Source organism: Cherax quadricarinatus, chromosome 6 (assembly GCF_038502225.1).
Source record: "Cherax quadricarinatus isolate ZL_2023a chromosome 6, ASM3850222v1, whole genome shotgun sequence".
Classification (NCBI taxonomy): Eukaryota; Metazoa; Arthropoda; class Malacostraca; order Decapoda; family Parastacidae; genus Cherax; species Cherax quadricarinatus.
In genome coordinates, this window is record NC_091297.1 from 43,776,596 (window position 1) to 43,803,767 (window position 27,172).

General features: G+C 39.4%; 1 protein-coding gene across 1 annotated transcript in view; it reads left to right on the top strand.

Moving 5' to 3' along the window:
- Nucleotides 1-27,172, top strand: part of Pnn (desmosome associated protein-like protein pinnin) — a 118,985-nt gene that overhangs the window by 34,269 nt on the left and 57,544 nt on the right. The window lies entirely within an intron of this gene.

Below are 27,172 nucleotides of genomic sequence, written 5' to 3' on the forward strand. Positions count from 1 at the left end.
ACATGCTAGAACATATATACACTGAAATAGAGAAAAAAGAAGTCTCACTGGGGATCTTCATTGACCTACGTAAAGCTTTTGATACAGTTGACCATGACTTGCTCCACGTAAAATTGTCACACTATGGTATAAGAGGGCACTCCCTCAACTACCTCAAGTCATACCTCAGCAACAGAAGCCAATATGTGTACGCAAATGGGGCAAACTCTTCTGCACAACCAATTACAGTTGGTGTCCCACAGGGAAGTGTCCTTGGCCCTCTTCTCTTTCTCCTATACATAAATGACCTACCAAATGCTTCGCAATTACTCAAACCCACACTATTTGCAGATGACACTACATACGTCTTCTCCCACCCGAGCCCAGTCACGCTAGCCAATACTGTAAATACCGAATTACAGAAAATATCTACCTGGATGAGGACTAACAAACTTACACTAAACATTGACAAAACCTACTTCATTCAGTTTGGTAACAGAGCTACAGATGTCCCTCTTAACATAATGATAAACGGATCACCTATCACAAAGCTAACAGAGGGAAAATTCTTAGGAATCCACCTTGATAATAGACTCAAATTTCATACACATATACAACAAATTTCTAAGAAAATTTCCAAGACTGTAGGCATACTATCGAAGATACGGTACTATGCTCCACAGTCAGCCCTCCTGGCCCTATATCACTCTCTTATTTACCCCTATCTCACCTATGGAATTTGTGCATGGGGCTCAACAACAAGTAACCATCTCAGACCACTAATTACCCAACAAAAGGCTGCAGTTAGAATGATGATAAATTCTCACTACAGGCAGCACACTCCACCAATATTCAATACACTAAACCTACTCACCATACAAAACATCCATACTTATTACTGCACCTATTACATACATAGAACACTTAACTCTGATATTAACCCTCCCCTCAAACATCTCCTTGCCAACCTCAACAGAACACATGACCATAACACAAGGCACAGATCACTCTTTGATGTTCCTCGTGTCCATCTCGCACTATGCAAAAACTCGCTGCACATAAAAGGCCCTAAAATCTGGAATTCATTACCTGTAAATATAAAAGAAACACTACCTGTTTATAAATTCAAGTCTCTTCTCAAAGATCACTTACTCACCCAAAACCAAATAAATACTGAATAACTGAACCTTATAAATTGTATATCTTAAATGTTTCTCACAATTATATCACATAAATGTTAAACCTAAAACCCAATCTAACTTTATTATTTTTTAAATACACTACCTAACAGAATACTCCATTCTACTGAATGTACAACAATGCATGCAACCATATGACCTGTCTTTGTAATACTCACTTGTGCTTTATAGTAATCTGTTTACATTAATGTTTTATCACTGATTTCATCATTGCTTAGTTAATCTTAAGTTAATTTTAAGCCAGTCCGTAATGCTATGCATAGTATAAGTGGCTTTGGCATGCTGCTCTTATCTGTATTTTTTTGTACCTCTGTATGTGTGCTCAAATTGTAAATAAATAAATAAATAAATACATACGAAAGGAATAATTTTCTACAGTTACCCCCAGTAACACATTTTCTCTTATGTTAGACTAGAGAAAATGTTATTCTTGCCGTCACTTGTACAAGCTGCCTGGCTACCACATCTCATATTCATGTTTATTTCTTCTATTGTGGAGTGTATTTATCATCTGTATGTTATGTATCATGTTTATTATATAATTTTGAAAAAAATATCATGGATGGATTAATGAAAATGTATATATTAACGTAATATATGACATTTAATGAGACTCGATGATTATTATTATTATTATTATTATTATTATTATTATTATTATTATTATTATTATTATTATTATTATTATTATTATTATTATTATTATTATTATTATTATTATTATTATTATTATTATTATTTCTAATATGGCATCATTTGTGCAAGTCGTCTGCTACCACATCTCATTTATGTTTATTTATTCTACTGTGGGGTGTATTTATCATCTTTATATGTTATGCATCGTGTTTATTATATAATTTTGAAAAATATCATAGATGGATTAATGAAAATAAGTATGTTAACGTAATATACGACATTTAATGAGACTAGATGATTATTATCATAACTAATATGACGTCTCGAGACATAAGACGCTTACTGATTTTAATGTGTACCTGCACGCCAGCACAGTATGTAAGTTTGTTTAGGTACAGGTATACATAAGTATAATTATCAGAGTATTTTTTTATTTTTTATTATCACACTGGCCGATTCCCACCAAGGCAGGGTGGCCCGAAAAAGAAAAACTTTCACCATCATTCACTCCATCACTGGCTTGCCAGAAGGGTGCTTTACACTACAGTTTTTAAACTGCAACATTAACACCCCTCCTTCAGAGTGCAGGCACTGTACTTCCCATCTCCAGGACTCAAGTCCGGCCTGCCGGTTTCCCTGAACCCCTTCATAAATGTTACTTTGCTCACACTCCAACAGCACGTCAAGTATTAAAAACCATTTGTCTCCATTCACTCCTATCAAACACGCTCACGCATGCCTGCTGGAAGTCCAAGCCCCTCGCACACAAAACCTCCTTTACCCCCTCCCTCCAACCTTTCCTAGGCCGACCCCTACCCCGCCTTCCACTACAGACTGATACGCTCTTGAAGTTATTCTGTTTCGCTCCATTCTCTCCACATGTCCGAACCACCTCAACAACCCTTCCTCAGCCCTCTGGACAACAGTTTTGGTAATCCCGCACCTCCTCCTAACTTCCAAACTACGAATTCTCTGCATTATATTCACACCACACATTGCTCTCAGACATGACATCTCCACTGCCTCCAGCCTTCTCCTCGCTGCAACATTCATCACCCATGCTTCACACCCATATAAGAGCGTTGGTAAAACTATACTCTCATACTTTCCCCTCTTTGCCTCCAAGGACAAAGTTCTTTGTCTCCACAGACTCCTAAGTGCACCACTCACCCTTTTCCCCTCATCAATTCTATGATTCACCTCATCTTTCATAGACCCATCTGCTGACACGTCCACTCCCAAATATCTGAATACATTCACCTCCTCCATACTCTCTCCCTCCAATCTGATATCCAATCTTTCATCACCTAATCTTTTTGTTATCCTCATAACCTTACTCTTTCCTGTATTCATTTTCAATTTTCTTTTGCACACCCTACCAAATTCATCCACCAATCTCTGCAACTTCTCTTCAGAATCTCCCAAGAGCACAGTGTCATCAGCAAAGAGCAACTGTGACAACTCCCACTTTGTGTGATTCTTTATCTTTTAACTCCACGCCTCTTGCCAAGACCCTCGCAATTACTTCTCTTACAACCCCATCTATAAATATATTAAACAACCACGGTGACATCACACATCCTTGTCTAAGGCCTACTTTTACTGGGAAATAATTTCCCTCTTTCCTACATACTCTAACTTGAGCCTCACTATCCTCGTAAAAACTCTTCACTGCTTTCAGTAACCTACCTCCTACACCATACACCTGCAACATCTGCCACATTGCCCCCCTATCCACTCTGTCATATGCCTTTTCCAAATCCATAAATGCCACAAAGACCTCTTTAGCCTTATCTAAATACTGTTCACGTATGTGTTTCACTGTAAACACCTGGTCCACACACCCCCTACCTTTCCTAAAGCCTCCTTGTTCATCTGCTATCCTATTCTCTGTCATACTCTTAATTCTTTCAATAATAACTCTACCATACACTTTGCCAGGTATACTCAACAGACTTATCCCCCTATAATTTTTGCACTCTCTTTTATCCCCTTTGCCTTTATACAAAGGAACTATGCATGCTCTCTGCCAATCCCTAGGTACCTTACCCTCTTCCATACATTGATTAAATAATTGCACCAACCACTCCAAAACTATATCCCCACCTGCTTTTAACATTTCTATCTTTATCCCATCAATCCCGGCTGCCTTACCCCCTTTCATTTTACCTACTGCCTCACGAACTTCCCCCACACTCACAACTGGCTCTTCCTCACTCCTACAAGATGTTGTTCCTCCTTGCCCTATACATGAAATCACAGCTTCCCTATCTTCATCAACATTTAACAATTCCTCAAAATATTCCCTCCATCTTCCCAATACCTCTAACTCTCCATTTAATAACTCTCCTCTCCTATTTTTAACTGACAAATCCATTTGTTCTCTAGGCTTTCTTAACTTGTTAATCTCACTCCAAAACTTTTTCTTATTTTCAACAAAATTTGTTGATAACATCTCACCCACTCTCTCATTTGCTCTCTTTTTACATTGCTTCACCACTCTCTTAACCTCTCTCTTTTTCTCCATATACTCTTCCCTCCTTGCATCACTTCTACTTTGTAAAAACTTCTCATATGCTAACTTTTTCTCCCTTACTACTCTCTTCACATCATCATTCCACCAATCGCTCCTCTTCCCTCCTGCACCCACTTTCAGAGTATATATATAAAATATGAAATAACTTTTAAAAACACTTGAAATTTTGTTGTTTCCAGACATAATGGAGAGACTTAGTGCTTGGATCTCACAGAGAATGTAAACAAACCGGGTGGGGCGCGGTGACCATATTAGAAAGTCAGGTGGGGGGAGCCGTATAGCGAGTTTTGGTCATAATTTGAAATGACCGTATTAGTGGATTGCCGTAAAGCAAAATGCCGTAAAGTGGGGCCCTACTGTATTATTATCATTATACATTTTTTTTTTCCAACAAGTCGGCCGCCTCCCACCAAGGCAGGGCGACCCAAAAACAAAGAAAATCCCCAAAAAGAAAATATTTTCATCATTCAACACTTTCACCTCACTCACACATAATCACTGTTTTTGCAGAGGTGCTCAGAACACAACATTTTAGAAGCATATACGTATGAAGATACACAACATATCCCTCCAAACTGCTAATATCCCAAAACCCATCCTTTAGAGTGCAGGCATTGTACTTCCCATTTCCAGGACTCAAGTCCGGCTATATAAAAATAACCGGTTTCCCTGAATCCCTTCACTAAATATTACCCTGCTCACACTCCAACAGATCGTCAGGTCCCAAATACCATTCGTCTCCATTCACTCCTATCGAACACACTCGTGCACGCCTGCTGGAAGTCCAAGCCCCTCGCCCACAAAACCTCCCTTACCCCTTCCTTCCAACCTTTTCGAGGATAACCCCTACCCCGCCTTCCTTCCCCTACAGATTTAAATGCTCTCCATGTCATTCTACTTTGATCCATTCTCTCTAAATGACCAAACCACCTCAACAACCCCTCTTCAGCCCTCTGACTAATACTTTTATTAACTCCACACCTTCTCCTAATTTCCACACTCCGAATTTTCTGCATAATATTTACACCACACATTGCCCTTAGACAGGACATCTCCACTGCTTCCAACCGCCTCCTTGCTGCTGCGTTCACAACCCAAGTTTCACACCCATATTAGAGTGTTGGTTCTACTATACTTTCATATATTCCCTTCTTTGCCTCCATAGATAACGTTTTTTGACTCCACATATACCTCAACGAACCACTCACCTTTTTTCCTTCATCAATTCTATGATTAACCTCATCCTACATAAATCCATCCGCCGACACGTCAACTCCCAAGTACAGTGGACCCCCGGTTAACGATTTTAATCCGTGCAAGAGGGGCAATTGTTATGCGAAATAATCGTTATGTGAATGAATTTTCCCCATAAGAAATAATGGAAATAAAATTAATCCGTGCAAGACACCCAAAAGTATGAAAAAAAAATTTTTTTTACCACATGAAATATTAATTTTAATACACACAAACTGAAAAAGGCATGCACACTTACATGACACTTACTTTTATTGAAGATCTGGTGATGATTGATGGGATGGGAGGAGGGGAGAGCATTATCTTCTTACTGTTTAGAAGGGGAATCCCCTTCCATTAGGACTTGAGGTAGTAAGTCCTTTTCTGGGGTTACTTCCCTTCTTTTTTTAATGCCACTAGGGCCAGCTTCAGAGTCACTGGACTTCTTTCGCACAAGATATCTGTCCATAGTGGCCTGTACCTCTCGTTCCTTTATCACTTCCCTAAAGTGTTTCACAACATTGTCAGTGTACAGGTTGCCAACACGGCTTGCAATAGCTGTGTGAGGGTGATTTTCATCCATGAAGGTTTGCACTTCAAGCCACTTTGCACAGATTTCCTTTATCTTTGTAGTAGGCAACTTCTTCAATTTCTCTCTCCCCTCCTCTGAACCAGTTTCCCCAGGTCTGGCCTCTTGCTCTTGAAGTTGATCTATCAGCTCATCAGTGGTTAGTTCTTCATTGTCCTCCTCCACCAACTCTTCCACATCCTCCCCACTAACCTCCAACCCCAAGGACTTTCCCAATGCCACAATGGATTCCTCAACTGGCACAGGATTCTCAGGGTTAGCCTCAAACCCTTCAAAATCCCTTTTGTCTACACATTCTGGCCACAGTTTCTTCCAAGCAGAGTTCAAGGTCCTCTTAGTCACTTCCTCCCAAGCCTTACCTATAAGGTTTACACAATTGAGGATATTAAAGTGATCTCTCCAAAACTCTCTTAGAGTCAGTTGAGTTTCTGAGGTCATTACAAAGCACCTTTCAAACAGAGCTTTTGTGTACAGTTTCTTGAAGTTGGAAATAACCTGCTGGTCCATGGGCTGCAGGAGAGGAGTGGTATTAGGAGGCAAAAACTTCACCTTAATGAAGCTCATGTCCCCATAAAGTCGCTCTGCCACGTCTGTAGGATGACCAGGGGCATTGTCTAACACCAGGAGGCACTTAAGTTCTAATTTCTTTTCAATTAGGTAATCTTTCACATTGGGGGCAAATGCATGGTGTAACCAGTTATAGAAAAAGTCCCTAGTGACCCATGCCTTACTGTTTGCCCTCCACAGCACACACAAATTATCCTTGAGGACATTCTTTTGCCTGAACGCTCTGGGAGTTTCAGAGTGATACACTAATAAAGGCTTAACTTTGCAATCACCACTAGCATTGGCACACATCAACAAAGTAAGCCTGTCTTTCATAGGCTTATGTCCTGGGAGTGCCTTTTCCTCCTGAGTAATGTAGGTCCTGCTTGGCATTTTCTTCCAGAACAGGCCTGTTTCATCACAATTAAACACTTGTTCAGGTTCCAGTCCTTCAGTTTCTATGTACTCCTTGAATTCCTGCACATATTTTTCAGCTGCTTTGTGGTCCGAACTGGCAGCCTCACCATGCCTTATCACACTATGGATGCCACTACGCTTCTTAAATCTCTCAAACCAACCTTTGCTGGCCTTAAATTCACTCACATCATCACTAGTTGCAGGCATTTTTTTAATTAAATCGTCATGCAACTTCCTAGCCTTTTCACATATGATCGCTTGAGAGACGCTATCTCCTGCTAGCTGTTTTTCATTTATCCACACCAATAAGAGTCTCTCAACATCTTCCATCACTTGCGATCTTTGTTTCGAAAACACAGTTAAACCTTTGGCAAGAACAGCTTCCTTGATTGTCTTTTTGGTGCCCACAATAGTAGCGATGGTTGATTGGGGTTTCTTGTACAACTTGACTAGGTCGGCAATACGCACTCCACTTTCATACTTATCAATGATCTCTTTCTTCATTTCAATGGGTATCCTTACCCTTATTGGTGTACGGTTGGCACTAGAAGCTTTCTTGGGGCCCATGGTCACTTATTTTCCAGAAACACCACCGAAAACACTGTAATAATACGAAATATTCCGAGTGTATGCTTGGATGTTAGCGCGGAGGCTGGCTGGTAAACAATGGCATGGGCGGCACATGTGAGGCTGGGTGAGGGCGCACATTGGACGCGTCTCGGACGAAAATCGGTGAGCGGGTTTTTAATTGGTATGCGCGGCAAAAATTTTGCGATTAAAGTAAGCGGTATGCGAAATAATCGCTATGTGATGCCATCGTTATGCGGGGGTCCACTGTATCTGAAAACATTCACTTCTTCCATACTCCTCCTCCCCAATTTGATATCCAATTTTTCTTTATCTAAATCATTTGATACCCTCATCATCTTACTCTTTTCTATGTTCACTTTCAGCTTTCTACCTTTACACACACTCCCAAACTCATCCACTGACCTTTGCAATATTTCTTTAGAATCTCCCATAAGCACTGTATCATTAGCAAAAAGTAACTGTGTCAATTCCCATTTTGCATTTGATTCCCCATAATTTAATCCCACCCCTCTCCCAAACATCCTAGCATTTACTTCTTTTACAACCCCATCTATAAATATATTAACCCTTTGACTGTTGCGGCCATATATATACGTTTACGAGGTACCGTGTTTGGCGTATATATACTCATAAATTCTAGCGGCTTCAAATCAGGCAGGAGAAAGCTGGTAGGTCCACATGTGAGAGAATGGGTCTGTGTGGTCAGTGTGCATTATATAAAAAAAATCCTGGAGCACGCAGTGCATAATGAGAAAAAAAAAAACTTCGTTTTTTTTAATTAAAATGCCGACTTTGTGGTCTATTTTTGTATAGTATTTGTGGTTGTATATTCGTTTTCTTGGTATCATTTGATAGAATGGAAACTATATTATAGAAATAGAGGTGATTTTGATTAATTTTACTATAAAAAGAACCTGGAAATGGAGCACAAAGTACGGGAAATGTTTGATTTTTGCCGATGTTCAAAAGTAAACAAATGATGTCATTGTCCAATAAATGTCCAAATAGCCATTCTAATATGCAGTCATGAATGGGTTGATGTAATTTTTACAATTATTACAGTATTGCAGTAGTCTGCATAACAGTAAATCTTGTATTTTTTGTTTGAATAAAATTTCAAAATAAAAAGCAAGAGTAATATCACAGGGGCCTGGAGACATGAGTGATGAACAAAGAAAATGTTATTTTAGAGCCAGGAATGTCTGCATTGTTCATTCTGGTCCTTATTTTGAAATTGTCATATTTTTTAATTTTCGTAAAATTGGCCAAATTGCAAATTTCTGACCATGTTATTGGGTAGTTGAAATCGGTAAATGGGCAGTTTCTTGTACTCAATCGATGGAAAAAATGGAGTTCTGAAGAAATAGCTATGAGTTTGGTTGACTGGATTAATGGAATTAGCCGAAAATAGGGCTCAAAGTGGGCGAAATCGCCGATTTGTAAATATCGCTGAGGTCGTTAACTTCGCGAGAGCGTAATTCTATCAGTTTTCCATCAAATTTCGTTTTTTTAGTGTCTTTACAATCGGGAAAAGATTCTCTATCATTTCATAAGAATTTTTTTTTTTTTTTTTTGAAATTTTGCGACACCAGGAGACACCTCAGAATTGGGGGTTGCGACAGTCAAAGGGTTAAACAACCATGGTGACATTACACATCCCTGTCTAAGATCTACTTTTACTGGGAAGTAGTCTCCCTCTTTTCTACACACCCTAACCTGAGCCTCACTATCCTCATAAAAACTCTTTACAGCATTTAGTAACTTACCACCTATTCCATATACTAGTTGCAACATCTGCCACATTGCTCCCCTATCCATTCTATCATATGCCTTTTCTAAATCCATAAATGCAATAAAAAACTTTCCTACTTTTATCTAAATACTGTTCACATATATGCTTCAATGTAAACACTTGATCTACACATCCCCTACCCACTCTGAAACCTCCTTGCTCATCCGCAATCCTACATTCTGTCTTGCTTCTAATTCTTTCAATAATAACCCTACTGTACACTTTTCCTGGTATACTCGATAAACTTATTCCTCTATAATTTTAGAATCTCTCGTCCCCCTTCCCTTTATATAAAGGGACTATACATGCTCTCTGCCAATCCCTAGGTACCTTCCCCTCTTTCATACATTTATTAAACAAAAGTACCAACCACTCCAACACTTAATATCCCCCTGCTTTTAACATTTCTGTCATGATCCCATCAGTTCCAGCTGCTTTACCCCCTCTCATTCTACGTAATGCCTCGCGTACCTCCCCCACACTTACATTCTGCTCTTCTTCACTCCTAAAAGATGGTATACCTCCCTGGCCAGTGCATGAAATTACCGCCTCCCTTTCTTCCTCAACATTTAAAAGTTCCTCAAAATATTCTCGCCATCTACCTAATACCTCCTTCTCCCCATCTACTAACTCCCCTACTTTGTTTTTAACTGACAAATTCATTTGTTCCCTAGGCTTTCTTAACTTGATTAACTCACTCCAAATTTTTTTCTTATATTCATTAAAATTTCTTGGCAGTGCCTCTTCCACTCTATTATCTGCTCTCCTTTTGCACTCTCTCACCACTCTCTTCACCTTTCTTTTACTCTCCATATACTCTGCTCTTCTTATAACACTTCTGCTTTGTAAAAACCTCTCATAAGCTAACTTTTTCTCTTTTATCACACCCTTTGCTTCATCATTCCACCAATCACTCCTCTTTCCTCCTGCCCCCACCCTCCTATAACCACAAACTTCTGCCCCACATTCTAATACTGCATTTTTAAAACTCATCCAACCCTCTTTAACCCCCCACTACTCATCTTTGCACTAGCCCACCTTTCTGCCAATAGTCGCTTATATCTCGCCCGAACTTCCTCCTCCCTTAGTTTATACGCGTTCACTTCCTTAGACACATGTGCAACTCTTGGGTATCTTTATTGAGGAAACGTTTTGCCACACAGTGGCTTCATCAGTCCATACAAAGGAGAATTTTGAAGAACAGGAGGAGAATGAGGTAATCAGTCCCTCAACCTTGAGTCGATGTGGTCAGTCCATCAATCTTGAATAGAAAACGGCATATGAGCGGAGAAGGAGCTTATAAACCGTAGGCAGGAGAGGTGCAGCAGTCGTAGATGGTGTCACACTTGTTCAATGTGGAAGTAGGTCATGCCCAAGGGTTAGGCAAGCTAAGAATTCCCATGTATTAAGATCCCAAGAAGTTGCTGTGTCTGACAGGATTGTAGATGAATGGTTCAGAGAACCGACATGTTGATAAATTAGACACATGTGCAACTCTTGGGTATCTTTATTGAGGAAACGTTTCGCACACAGTGGCTTCATCAATCCATACAAAGGAGAATCTTGAACTTAGCTTTAACTTAGTTTAAGTACTTATGAAAGGTGGTATATTATTAGCCTATAGAGGCTTCATCACTAAATTAGACTTATAATTAGTATGTGATAGAAGAATGTGGTATTGTCCAGTATAGGCACAGGGTATCATGTTACTGCCCATTGCTGACCCTTCCTCTCTTTCTCCCCACACCATTCTCCCACGTCTGTATTTGGAGGGAAAACATGTTAACCCTTAAACGGTCCAAACATATATATACGTCCTCGCGTGTAGCGCCCCAAACGTATATATACGTTTTCTTTGTCATTCATTCAACATTGCCACATTAAGACTGAGTCACCTAGACATGAGAGAATGGGTGTGCGCACTCACTGTGTGTCATATTAAAATAATTGGGGATGCCTGGTTACCATATGCTCTTTTTTCCTTTTAAAAGAAAAGATTGTTTTTTTCCTCAAAAAAGTTGGGGCGCTACGCGAGTGAACGTATATACAGTGGACCCCCACATAGCGACTTTAATCCGTGCAAGAGGGCTCATTGTTATGCGAAATGATCGGTATGCGAATGAATTTTCCCCATAAGAAATAATGGAAATCAAATTAATCCGTGCAAGACACCCAAAAGTATGAAATTTTTTTTTTTACCACATGAAATATACATTTTCCTACACACAAAGAGAAGGATACATGCACAATAGTAGAATAGTACATGCACAATATATATTGTGCATGTACTACTCTACTAAATGAAGAATAAATGACACTTACCTTTATTGAAGATGCAGCAATGACTGATGAGACACTGTGTCCTGGGAGTGCCTTTTCCTCCTGAGTACTGTAGGTCCTGTTTGGCATTTTCTTCCAGAACAGGCCTTATCACACTGTGTATGCCACTACGATTCTTAAATCTCTCAAACCAACCTTTGCTGGCTTTAAATTCACCAATATGAGCACTAGTTCCAGGCATTTTTCCCTGTTCACCTGGGTGTTAGTCGACTGGTGTGGGTTGCATCCTGGGAGACAAGATTAAGGACCCCAATGGAAATAAGTTACAGTCTTCGATGACACTGACTTTTTTGGGTTATCCTGGGTGGCAAATCCTCTAGGGTTAATTGTTTCTTGGTATTCTCAATAAGCCACACCAACAACGGTGTTACAGCAGCAGCAGCTGACAGTGCTACAGCAGCAGCAGATGATGCTACAGCAGCAGCAGATGGTACTACAGCAGCAGCTGACGGTGGTACAGCAGCAGCAGCAGCAGCAGCTGACAGTGCTACAGCAGCAGCAGACAATGCTACAGCAGCAGCAGACGGTACTACAGCAGCAGCAGACGGTACAACAGCAGCAGCAGCTGACGGTGCTACAGCAGCAGCATCAGCTGACGGTGCTACAGCAGCAGCAGCAGCTGACGGTGCTACAGCAGCAGCAGCTGATGGTGCTACAGCAGCAGCAGCAGCTGACGGTGCTACAGCAGCAGCAGCAGCTGACGGTGCTACAGCAGCAGCTGACAGTGCAGCAGCAGCAGCAGCAGCAGCAGCAGCTGACGGTGGTACAGCAGCAGCAGCAGCTGTACCACCAATAGTAGCGATGGTTGATTGGGGTTTATTATACAACCTGGCCAGCTCGGTGACACGCACTCCACTTTCATACTTATCAATGATCTTTTTCTTCATCTCTATAGTAATTCTCACCCTTATTGCTGTAAGGTTGGCACTAGAAGCTTTCTTGGGGCCCATGGTCACTTATTTTGCACATAAAATCACCAAAAACACTGTAATAATGCGAAATGTTCCGATTGTATGCTTGGATGTTACCGCGGAGGCTGGCTGGTAAATAATGCCACCGGCGGCACATGTGAGGTTGGCTAAGGGCGCACATTGGACGCGTCTCGGACGAACAGCGGTGAGCGGGTTTTTGAGCGGTATGCGAGGCAAAATTTTTGCGATAAAAGCGAGCGGTATGCGGATTAAACGTTATGTGATGCCGACGGTATGCTGGGGTCCACTGTATATGTTTGGACCGTTTATGGGTTAATGTTGAATTTTCCCACACCTTTCCATTGGGGATTGAATTCCCAAACTTCGTGACATAAATTGACAGTGACATCTTTCCTCCCCATCAGGTCTACAAAGGGTATGAGCATGGCTTTAACCCTTTCAGGGTTTCGGCCGTACTAATAAAGCTTACGCACCAGGGTTTTTGATGTACTAGTACGCCTAAATTCTAGCACCCTCAAATCTAGTGAGAGAAAGCTGGTAGGCCTGCATATGAAAGAATGGGTCTTATGTGGTAAGTGTGCGCAGTATAAAAAAAATCCTGCAGTACACAGTGCGTAATGAGAAAAAAAAATTTGACCGTGTTTTTGGATTAAAACAGCGAATTTGCACTGTATTTTCGTATGGTATTTATTGTTGCATTCTAGTTTTCCTGGTTTCATTCTATAGAATAGAAGACATTTACAGAAATTGAGATGATTTTGACTGATTTTACAATGAAAAGTACCTTGAAATTGAGCTCAAAGTAGCAGAAATGTTCAATTTTTACCAAAGTTCAAAAGCAAACAAATCATGCTAAGCGTCCAATACACGTCAACTGGCGAGTCTAATATTCTTTCACAAGTGCGCCGATATTATTTATACCATTTTTTACATTAATGCAGTAGTCTGCATAATGGTAAATCTTCAATGTTTTGTGAGAATAAGAATTCAAAGTGGAAAGCAAAAGAATGTAAGAGGGGCATTGGGACGTGACTAGTGAACAGAGGAAATGTCATTTTAGTGCCAGGAATATCTTTCTTGTTTATTCTGGACCCTATTTGGAAATTGGCATCTTTTGAAATTTGTGTGAAATTGGCAAAATTGCTAAATTCTGACCACTTGTTGCAACCCCTGAATGGGTTGCAATGATTATTATGTATATATATATATAATTATTACCTTTTCATTTAATATTATATTGCTTATATTTGCGATAATAGCTAAATCGTAAATGTATTGCTTTATATTGTTATTTGACGTAGTTATGTTGTTAGGTAGGATGTAACATATTATGTGCTCAGTTCAAGTCTTGATTGTCTAACTACTGTAATTATCGCTCTTTGCTTGTTTCCCTGCCGGCTTCTTGTTGGGCAGCGACAGCAACCCACGGAGCTATCACGTGATCGAGGGGGTGTGTCCTCACCTCGCCTGAAGTATTGAGTCTGCTCTAGACTCTCTTGGAGGTTGGACAGATTGTCTGTCTCATTATTCTTGTTAGTTCTGTAGAACTCTGTTCACAGAACCTTGAATAGACTTAGTGATTTTCGACGTTGTACTGAGGTTGTGTGTCTCATAGACACTCTGAGTAACTCAGGTCCTGAGCTATAGCTTATGACCTAATTTGTACTGGTTTCTGTGTATTATCACAGTCGGGGATTTTCTTATGTTGAACTTAGATTCAGTAGTATGGGAGTTTTGTAACTTTTGTGGAGGATCTGCTGATGGTCCCTACTTAGTGTCGTTATATTATCTCCTTGTTCCTGATTCTGTGTTGCAGTTGCTTGTTATATTGCTATTGGGCTTAGCATTCTTTTTATTGTTCAAGCAGACTGTTCTGGTTGCCAGTCGGTCAAGAAGGTGGTTTATATGAGGACTTTGTCAGTCACTTGTTTAAGTCTAGTCGAGTCGTGAGACAGAGAACTACTTAGAGCACTTACACACATACACACTTACTTGTACATATTTGTAATATCTTATTAAATGTTAATGTACCAGACGGTACTTAAGAATTATAAATGCGATATGTGCTTTCAGCACAATAATATTGAACTCGAGAGATGTGATATTATTTTGATTATTGTGATTAATTTAATTTAATTTAATTTGATAATATACCTCTAGACTTAATAAATTTATTAAATTTTAATTTCTCTAGTTAGTAGCCTACCAGTTGTAATCCTGAAGCACTATTGAATCATATTGAATTCTAATGGATAATTGGACAAGGATACTGACTACTTGTTACGAAAACCCAGTAACAGGCTGGGTGCTAGAAGGGCAGTCCTTTCTAGTATTCACTGGAGATCTCTAAGCTTTTAGAATCGCGTTTTTTGTAACAAATGGGGGCCTGTCCGGGATGCTCTTGATCCAAGGTGTTGGAGAAATTGTCCAGTTTGACATACTAGTAACTCTATGATCAAACACTTTGAGTACTTTCCTAATATGAAGACTTTGAGTTTAGTCTTGTACAACATACCAGGTGGATGTATGTACCTGACTGAGTCTCTTGATCCATGGAGATGGAAATACTGTTTATGAGTTCTAGCTCTAAGACCACCAACACTAAAATTCCTATCAGGATTATAGTTTCCAATAATCACTCTCTCGTAGTACATTTATTTTTGTGATGTATGCCAAAGTGAAACAGTTAATTGATACTCTGACTTTGTCTGAGTTAAGTACATTAAAACTTCAGACGTGTTGGCGAGTAGCCAAATATCTCGGTGTGACGTATAACAGGAATTACACCGCAGAAACTGTCAGAGCATTAATTAAAGATATATTGTTTCCTGCTCATACAGAGATGTCTGATTATGATTCAGATTCAGAAAGCCTAGTGTCACAATTAGGAAGTGTGACTCTATTTGATGACGTAGAAGAAAGAGCAACTAAGGCAGAAGTGTCTGAGCCTAGTGAACCTCCGCTCACACCTTCCCGCCTCACTGACACAATAGTACAGAGTGTAACTGTTAGCTTGACGCAGCCACATCCTAGTACAGTGTATGCTACACCTGTATCTACTTATCCTAGACCATATCTAGACTCTCTAGAGACGGCTGGACGAAGTGTCCGACCTAAGGACCGTCCAGACAACGTTAATTTTCCTACTCCTCCATTACCCACTGGCCCTATCTCTCAGGAACAGTTTGAGAGGTTGGAACGCCTCATTATGTTGCAGACTGCACAAATAGAGGCACAGAGGAAATTGAACGAAGATGATTTCCAAAGAGAAAATGTTCGTCTGGGAAGACAACAGACTGATAGATCACAGGACACATTTAATGTGCAGAAAGCTGCATCAATGGTTCCTAAGTTTTTTGAAAGTGACTTAGACACCTATTTTGATGTGTTTGAGAACCAGGCACGTGCTGTGAACTGGCCACGTAAGCACTGGGCAACATTGTTGCATACAGCGTTGACAGGAAGAGCTCAAACTTGTACTGCTGCTTTACCATTTGCCAAGTACATTAGTTATGATGCTGTCAAACAAACTATTCTAGAGACATATAACTTGTTACCTGTAAGTTATCAAAGAGCATTTCATACGTTACAACGACGACAAGATCAAACTTGTGTAGAATTTGCTCGTGAGAAAAAAGTTGCTTTTGAGAGATGGTCTAGAGCTGCCAAGTGCAACAACTACAACAGCCTTGTTCAGTTGTTACTACACGAAGAGTTTAACAACTGTATGCCTGCTGACATACAAGAATATCTGATCGATCATACTACCTCGGATATTCTGGAAACTGCAGCATTAGCAGACAATTACGAGATTTCTCACAAACTTGTACGTACTAAAACACAAAGAAACAAGGTAACTAAAAATTGTCCTAGAAGTTGGCAACCTAAATCAGCTGCTCATTGCCGGCCTGATGTACCTGCTACTGTAACTTCTCATACCTTTACCAGGAAAACTCACAATCCTGAATCTGTCTCTCTGGCTAGACAGAAATCTGATATCGAGAAGAAGAAAGTTAAATGTAACTATTGTAACAGAAAAGGACATGCTAGAGAGTATTGCTATAAGTTAGAAAGAGATATGAGAAGCAGTCGTGCGGCTGGCGCCCCCACACAAGTCGTATCCTCTTCCGAGCAACAAAGGCACCAAAATCCTAGTAATACCTCTGATCCTACTGTTTTAGATAATATTACTCAGGACAGATGACTAGCGTCAGAAAGTGTATCTGACGAAAAGATTCGTTCAACGATGAGTCCTTACTTTTCAAGAGGTAGAATAGGATTTGACGAATCACATCTGACTGAGATAATTACTTTCAGAGACACTGGCAGTTATCTCACGTTATTAAGAGAAGATGTACTGCCCATAACTGGTGATACCTATTGCAAGATAGATGTATTGTTAGAAGCCTATGGAGGGGCTGTTATAAAAGTGCCTCTGCACAAAGTTTATATTCAAACAAGCTATTATACTGGTTATATTTCAGTGGGTATATCCAGTGGTGTATTTCCCATCAGGTCAGTGGACTTGTTGATAGCGAACGATATCCTTCATGCTGGTATATGTAAAGAACCACTTGTGATTGATAATAACACTGATGATAATTATGCCATTGAAGCTTGTAGAGAGAAGCCTATTTTATTTCCTCTCAGCGCAATTACTAGAGCTATGTCAAAGATTCAACAACCATCCTTGTCTCCTGTTGAGTTAGTGGATGACAATGATTTGGGCTTGAATATGTTGTTTAGTGACCCTCTGCGCCCAGGGTTATTAACACCAACTCCCCCGTGTCATCAACCTAGTCAAGACACAACTGACGTTAAAATTCTAACTCATGATCACTACTTGTTTTTTTGTCACTTTTCATTGTGTATGCAATTAGTGTATATTCCAATTACTTTTTTGCAAGTACCAAAACTATCTTTTGCTAGCTAGTACCAACTACCTCATTTTTTTTACTTTTATTGTGCAATAAACTGCTCAATTTATCTAATATTACAAATCAGATCTTACTCCTAAACCAATATTATTTCATAGTGACCATCTGTCCATTTAACTTTGTTTACCATTACTTAATTTTAGTCCCTTATATATTTTCTCCTTTATTTTAGCTTTATATAACTACCCTAGTTTATACATTCACAATTGTTAAAATAATCAAGGTGCTATTCTCAGGTGCTAAAGTAGAACAAGTTCACAATTTTGCCATTATATTCCAAAACTCATTTATTTTATAGTACTACCTATCATCATCACATTATTTGTACTAGTCCCTTTTATATTGTCTCCTTTATTTTAGCTTAAAAAAAAAAAAAAAAAAAACTACCTTAGCTCATTATTTTACATTTGTTAAATAATTCAGGTGCTATTTTTTTTAGCTTAAGACTATTTACTCTGTTTTATACTTAATTCTACCTATAGATTCACTACAAATCTTATGATTACAAGCATTGATCCTGATACCAACCTCTTATTTAATGACTTAAATGAATCAAACAGTTACTGTAATTACTACACTGCAGAACAATCAAAGGCACTTCTCAGTGCCAGCAACAACATAACTATCTTTAACTACAATATCAGATCTTTAACCCTTTGAGGGTTTTGGTCGTACTAGTACGTCTTATGAGTAGGGGTTTTTGACGTACTAGTACTCATAAATTCTAGCGGCCTCAAATCTAGTGGGAGAAAGCTGGTAGGCCTTCATATGAAAGAATGGGCCTATGTGGTCAGTGTGCACAGTCTAAAAAAAATCCTGCAGCACACAGTGCATAATAAGAAAAAAAAAACTTTGACCATTTTTTTTGAATAAATCAGCGACTTTGCAGTGTATTTTTGTATGGTATTTATTGTTGTATTCTAGTTTTCTTGGTCTCATTTTATAGAATGGAAGACATATTACAGAAATTGAGATGATTTTGACTGGTTTTACAAAGAAAGGTGCCTTGAAATTGAGCTCAAAGTAGCAGAAATGTTCGATTTTTACCAAACTTCAAAAGTAAACAAATCGTGCCAAGCGTGCAATACACGTCAACTGGTGAGTCTAATATTCTTTCACAAGTGCACCAATAATATTTATGCCATTTTTTACACTAATGCAGTAGTCTGCATAACAGTAAATCTTATATTTTTTGTGAAAATAAAAATTCAAAGTGGAAAGCAAAAGAATATAAGAGGGGCCTTGAGACGTGACTAATGACTAGAGGAAATGTCATTTTAGTGCCAGGAATGTCTTTCTTGTTTATTCTGGGCCCTATTCGGAAATTGGCATCTTTTGAAATTTGTGTGAAATTGGCAAAATTGCTAAATTCTGACCACTGTACTGGATAGTTGAGTTTCATAAATGGGTGGTTTCTTGCACCCATTCGATAGAAAAAAATGGAGTTCTAGCGAAATATTCATGTTTTTTGTCGACTAGTACAGTGAAATTGGCCGAAAATGGGGCTCAAAGTGGGCAAAATCGCCGATGCGTAAACATCGCCGAGACCGCTAACTTTGCGAGAGCATAATTCCGTAAGTTTTCTATCAAATTTCAAACTTTTGGTGTCTTTATGATCAGGAAAAGATTCTCTATCTTTTCATAAGAGAAAATAATTTTTTTTTTTTTTTAAATTTGGCCGACCCTGAGAACGAGTTTCGGAGAGGGCCTGTCGACCCTCAAAGGGTTAAGCAAGCATTACGATGACCTCATAGCATTACTAAATTCCTTACATGCCAATATGTCCATCATTACACTAACTGAAACCTGGCTAAAGCCTGATAGTACAGATGTCTATGCCATTCCTGGTTACACAGCCATACACAACTGTAGGCCAGACCAACAAGGGGGTGGCACAGCCATATACTACTCAGACCAACTAGAATGTATCACTAATACTTGCACAAGAGATGAACATGGGGAATATATAATAGCCAAATTCAAATCCAAATACCTACAAAAACCTCTCACATTGATAAACATCTACAGAGTTCCACAGTCAAACATTAGCCAATTTAGTCAAAACCTAGGAAGTATGATAACTGATGCACGCATGAACAAAGATCACTTACTACTCTCAGGTGACTTCAATATAAATCTCCTGCAAGACCAGGACCCACACGTTACTGAATTCACAAACACAATGAGTAACTGTATGTTGCTACCAACAGTAACAAAACCTACAAGAGTTACAGAGACTAGTGTTTCCCTACTTGACCACATCTGGACCAACACCATATCCCCTTTAAAATCAGGCATAATTACAGATAATACCACAGACCACTACCCTACTTTCCTCATAACAACTCTTGGTAAATTACCCCAAGACACTACTAAAGTCACCTTCAGACTTCACAATGAGGCAGCCATTAATAACTTCACAACAGCAGTAGCAAACATTGACTGGCACACTGAGCTAGAAATCAATACAGATATTGACGAATGTATTAATAATTTTCTAAAAAAGACCCAATACCTCTATAACAAGCACTGCCCTAAAAAAACTAAGCAGATGACAGCTAAGAGACTGAACAGTCCCTGGCTAACACCCAGCATTCTCAAATCCATAAATACAAAACACCAATATGAAAAACAGTACAGAATGGGTCACATAACCAGAGACCAAACAAAACGTTACTCGTCAATCCTAACCAGCCTGATAAGAAGGGCAAAAAAATTGTATTATGAGAACAGATTATCCAACTTACGAGGTGATATAAAAAAGACCTGGAAAACCCTATCAGAAATTCTGGGAACAAAAAAGATATCACGAAATAGCGAAATAAAATTAGCTAAATCAGATGAACCCCAACTCCCACCAACAGAAACAGCAAACAGACTCAATGATTTCTTCTCCACTATAGGACAAAACCTTGCCAATAAAATCCCAAGCTCAGATACCCCACCAAATGACTACCTCACCGGCAACTACCCGAACACACTGTTCCTAGCTCCGACTAACCCATACGAAGTCTCCCTTATTATCAACGCACTAAAAAACAAGGCAGGAGATTTAAATACCTTACCACCCTTTATATACAAAAAAGTGTCACAAGTGCTATCACCAATCATTGCAACACTCTTTAACAAATCCATTGAATCCTCCACCTTCCCTACAGTACTCAAAATAGCAAGGGTCACCCCGATCCACAAAGGAGGAGACCAAACAGAGTTGAATAACTATAGGCCAATATCCAACTTACACCCTCTCTCAAAAATCTTCGAAAAATTAATTCATAAACGAATCTACTCCTACCTTATCTCCCAAAACATACTCAACCCCTGCCAATTTGGATTCAGGCCTAATAAAAATACTAATGATGCTATTATACACATGCTAGAACATATATACACTGCAATAGAGAAAAAAGAAGTCCCACTGGGGATCTTCATTGACTTACGTAAAGCTTTTGATACAGTTGACCATGACTTGCTCCACGTAAAATTGTCACACTATGGTATAAGAGGGCACTCCCTCAACTACCTCAAGTCATACCTCAGCAACAGAAGCCAATATGTGTACGCAAATGGGGCAAACTCTTCTGCACAACCAATTACAGTTGGTGTCCCACAGGGAAGTGTCCTTGGCCCTCTTCTCTTTCTCCTATACATAAATGACCTACCAAATGCTTCGCAATTACTCAAACCCACACTATTTGCTGATGACACAACATACGTCTTCTCCCACCCGAGCCCAGTCACGCTAGCCAATACTGTAAATACCGAATTACAGAAAATATCTACCTGGATGAGTACTAACAAACTTACACTAAACATTGACAAAACCTACTTCATTCAGTTTGGTAACAGAGCTACAGATGTCCCTCTTAACATAATGATAAACGGATCACCTATCACAAAGCTAACAGAGGGAAAATTCTTAGGAATCCACCTTGATAATAGACTCAAATTTCATACACATATACAACAAATTTCTAAGAAAATTTCCAAGACTGTAGGCATACTATCGAAGATACGGTACTATGCTCCACAGTCAGCCCTCCTGGCCCTATATCACTCTCTTATTTACCCCTATCTCACCTATGGAATTTGTGCATGGGGCTCAACAACAACTAACCATCTCAGACCACTAATTACCCAACAAAAGGCTGCAGTTAGAATGATAACAAATTCTCACTACAGGCAGCACACTCCACCAATATTCAATACACTCAACCTACTCACCATACAAAACATCCATACTTATTACTGCACCTATTACATACATAGAACACTCAACTCTGATATTAACCCTCCCCTCAAACATCTCCTTGCCAACCTCAACAGAACACATGACCATAACACAAGGCACAGATCACTCTTTGATATTCCTCGTGTCCATCTCGCGCTATGCAAAAACTCAATGCACATAAAAGGCCCTAAAATCTGGAATTCATTACCTGTAAATATAAAAGAAACACTACCTGTTTATAAATTCAAGTCTCTTCTCAAAGATCACTTACTCACCCAAAACCAAATAAATACTGAATAACTGAACCTTATAAATTGTATATCTTAAATGTTTCTCACAATTATATCACATAAATGTTAAACCTAAAACCCAATCTAACTTTATTATTTTTTAAATGCACTACCTAACAGAATACTCCATTCTACTGAATTTACAACAATGCATGCAGCCATATGACCTGTCTTTGTAATACTCACTTGTGCTTTATAGTAATCTGTTTACATTATTGTTTTTCACTGATTTCATCATTGCTTAGTTAATCTTAAGTTAATTTTAAGCCAGCCCGTAATGCTATGCATAGTATAAGTGGCTTTGGCATGCTGCTCTTATCTGTATTTTTTTGTACCTCTGTATGTGTGCTCAAATTATAAATAAATAAATAAATAAAATAAATCAAGGATCAGTTTGTTGATCAGTCACTGGAAAGACTGAGAGATATAGCAGTTACTGAGAGTGAAGCAAAGGATCTCGATAATTGTTACTATTATAGTAACGGTGTACTGATGGAGAAAAATACATGCAAGTTGTCAGCTGATAGTGTTTCCACCACAGTCAAGCATCTCGTAGTGTTACCAGTTACATTTCCTGAACAAGCCATTGATTTTGCTCACAATAGTCCCATAGGAGGACATTTGGGTGTCAAGAAGACACTCAGTAAACTGGCAAAACATTTTACTTGGCCAAAGATGAAGGAAACAGTAGCTGATCATGTGCGACGTTGCCACGTGTGTCAAGTGACAGGCAAGCCAGCACACACACCTCCACCTGCGCCTCTCATTCCTATCACCGTGGATGGTGAACCATTCTCACGTCTTATTATTGATTGTGTTGGTCCTTTGCCTAGAACCAAACTAGGAAACCAATACTTATTTACTATTATGGACGCTGCAACACGCTATCCCGAAGCTATTCCTATGAGAAAAATTAATGCTCGTGCTATTGCGAGAACGCTGATGAAATTTTTCTCCCAGGTTGGATTGCCACGAGAGATAGTCAGATCAGGGATCTAATTTCACTTCTAAGATCTTTCGAGAAGCATTATCCCACCTAGGAATAAAGTCTGTACTTTCAACCAGTTATCATCCACAGTCACAAGGTGCTCTAGAGAGATTTCATCAGACACTGAAGTCCATGATGAGAGCTTATTGTGAACATTTTTCTAGAGACTGGGATGAGGGTATACCTTTTCTTCTGTTCGCTATGAGAGAAAGTGAGCAAGAAAGTCTCGGATTTAGTCCATTTGAATTAATATTCGGACACCAAGTGCATGGTCCTCTCGCATTGTTAAAAGACGTGTGGACAGGAAAATCAAATCCATCATTGAGTACTTCACCTTCATTAATGCAGCAACATTTGACAGCCGCGAGAGAGCTAGCTTCGAAAAACCTAGTTTCAGCCCAAGCTAGAATGAAGCAACATTATGACAAACGTGCTGTCTCTCTCTCTTTTAAAACAAGAGATAAGGTGATGGCTCGGAAATTAGTACCAGGTCATGCTCTACAAGCCAGGTATGATGGTCCCCTGGAAGTAGTGAAAAGGCTTAGCGACGTAAATTATTTGGTACGTACGCCTGGGAAAAAGAAATCTAATCATGTGTACCAGGTTAACCAGCTTAAGGCATACTATGCTAGTCCTCTACCCACTACTTCTGTTCTTCCTAGGACAGAGGAAGAAAACGTCAGTTTACCTGACATCTCTAGAGGTATAGAGGTGCGTTTAGAAAATTCAGTGACTCTACAGTCACTAGACGATTTTCTTAGTAACCTTGGAATTGATAAAGCTGGTGATATTAAAAACATGATTTTGCATTTCCCTGAATTGTTCAGTGATGTTCCTAAACGTTGTACTCTAGGTGTACATGACGTTGATGTACAGGGAGCATCACCCATTAAACAATCACCATATAGGATGAGTCCAACAAAGCATAAAGCATTGAGAGAAGAGGTTGATTTTCTGTTGTCTCACGGACTTATTGAGCGCAGTAAAAGTCCATGGGCATCTCCCTGTATTTTAGTGCCTAAACCTGATGGTAGTTTCAGGATGTGCACTGATTACAGGAAAGTGAACTCTGTCACCTTGCCTGATGGTTATCCTCTACCTCACATTGAAGACCTTATTGACCGTGTGTCAGGAGCCCAGTTTGTCAGCCATTTAGATCTCTCACGAGGCTATTATCAAGTCCCGCTTACTGAACGTGCTCAAGAAATATCTGCTTTTACTGTTCAAGATGGATTGTTTAACTACCTCGTCACCCCCTTCGGCCTATGTAACGCTGCTTCTTCATTCCAACGTATAATGAACGAGTTGACCCACAACTTAGAAGGAGTAGAAGCCTACCTTGACGACTTAGTGATGTACAGTGACGAGTGGGAACAGTACTTGACGCGTCTCAGAGCATTGTTTGAGAGACTGGCGCTCTACAACTTCACTGTTAACTTAGCTAAATGTAGTTTTGGTCAAGCCAAGATTACCTATCTAGGCTTTTGTATCGGCCAAGGTGAGGTTGCTCCTATTGAGGCTAAGGTTCGTGCAATTTCTGAATTTCCAATGCCACAGGATAGGAAGGGAGTACTGTACAGAGATTCCTGGGTATGGCAGGATATTATCGCAGGTTCTGTCCAAACTTTTCTCAGATTGCAGCTCCTCTCACTGAGCTTACTAGTAGCAAAGTTCAGTTCACCTGGACTAGAGATTGTTCAGACTTGTTCAAAAGGTTGAAGCGCTTGCTATCCTCTGCTCCTGTGTTGAAAAGTCCTAATTTCAATCTTCCCTTCTTTTTACATATAGATGCGAGTGGTTATGCAGTGGGCGCTGTGTTGCTCCAACAGTCAACATCCACTGATATTCTCCATCCTATATGTTACTATTCATCTAAGATTAAACGACACCAGAAAAATTATGCCACTATTGAAAAAGAGGCTCTAGCTCTTGTGGTGTCCTTGGAACATTTTGACGTGTATTTGGGCACTTCCCCATTTAAAATTAACGTTTTTTCAGACCACAATCCACTCGCTTATATTAACACTATGAAAAGTAAAAATGCTAGGATCATGAGGTGGGCCCTCAGAATCCAACCTTATTCTATTAGTATAAAACACATAAGTGGTCATTGTAATGTAATTGCTGACGCTCTGTCACGTCCTTAATAATTATCAGTTACTTTAAATTAACATAATTTTATGCCCAAATACCTTTTGTTACTTGCTATGTCAAATTCAGTAAAGTAACTTAATCCCTCCAGCCCATATTAACTATGTATACTCATGTCATGTCTAATTATTATATTTATATATTCATAGTATTGTTGTGTGTAAGGAGACATAAGCTGAGTGTTCAGTGGGTAGTGTGGTGTGGGCGATGTACTGCGTGACGCAACACTGTCCTGCCGCAGGTCCCCCCCCTCCCTACACACCTTAAGCTGTTTCATACTCAGATGTCCATACTACATAGCATTCCACAACCAGTCTCCTCTAATATGATCGAGCCTCATAGTGCCTTGCTCATCTACGCTATCCTGTCTCTACACTGATGTACATAACCACGAGTATGCAGAGATACGATACTGTGTACTGCCCTAGTCTAGGGGCATATCCTAGTGAAACTGACACTGTTGAATGATAGAAGTGCTTGGCACAAGAGTGACTCTGATTAATATTTATATTAAATTGTATTGATATGAGTAATCAGTAATAATGTGAAAGACAATGCAACTCCTAGTGCGACCGTCTGTCGTGTTGGGGGGGTGTTGCAACCCCTGAATGGGTTGAGTAACTCAGGTCCTGAACTATAGCTTATGACCTAATTTGTACTGGTTTCTGTGTATTATCACAGTCGGGGATTTTCTTATGTTGAACTTAGATTCAGTAGTATGGGAGTTTTGTAACTTTTGTGGAGGATCTGCTGATGGTCCCTACTTAGTGTCGTTATATTATCTCCTTGTTCCTGATTCTGTGTTGCAGTTGCTTGTTATATTGCTATTGGGCTTAGCATTCTTTTTATTGTTCAAGCAGACTGTTCTGGTTGCCAATCGGTCAAGAGGTTAGTTTATATGAGGACTTTGTCAGTCACTTGTTTAAGTCTAGTCGAGTCGTGAGACAGAGAACTACTTAGAGCACTTACACACATACACACTTGCTTGTACATATTTGTAATATCTTATTAACCCTTTGACTGTTTCAGGCCCCTCTCTGAAACTGTCATTCTATGTCGCTCAATTTTTGAAAAAAAAAAAAATTATTTTTTCTTATGAAATGATAGAGAATCTTTTCCCGATGGTAATGACACCAAAAGTTCGAAATTTGGTCGAAAACTCGTGGAATTATGGTCCCGCGAAGTTAGCGGTCTCGGCGACATATGCGTATCGGCGATTTCGCCGACTTTGAGCCCAATTTTCAGCCAATTCCATTGTTCCAGTTGACCAACCTCATAGCTATTTCTTTAGAACTCCATTTTATCTATCAGCTGAGTACAAGAAACCTCCCATTTACTAATTTGGACTACCCAATATGGTGGTCAGAAATTGGCAATTTGGCCAATTTCACGCAAAATAAAAAAGATGCCAATTTCAAAATAGGGTCCAGAATAAACAAGGTAGACATTCGTGGCACTAAAATAACATATGCTCTGTTCATTAGTCACATCTCTAGGCCCCTCTTATATTATTATTGCTTTCTATTTTGATTTTTTATTCATACAAAAAAATACAAAATTTACTGTTATGCAGACGACTGCATTATTGTAAAAATGGTATAAATAATATCAGTGCACTAGTGAAAGAATATTAGACTCCCTAGTTGACGTGTATTGGACGTGTGGTGTGATTTATTTACTCTTCAACATTGGTAAAAATCGAACATTTTCGCTACTTTGAGCTTAGTTTCAAGGTCGTTTTCTTCGTAAAAGTAATGAAAATCATCTCTATTTCTGTAATATGTT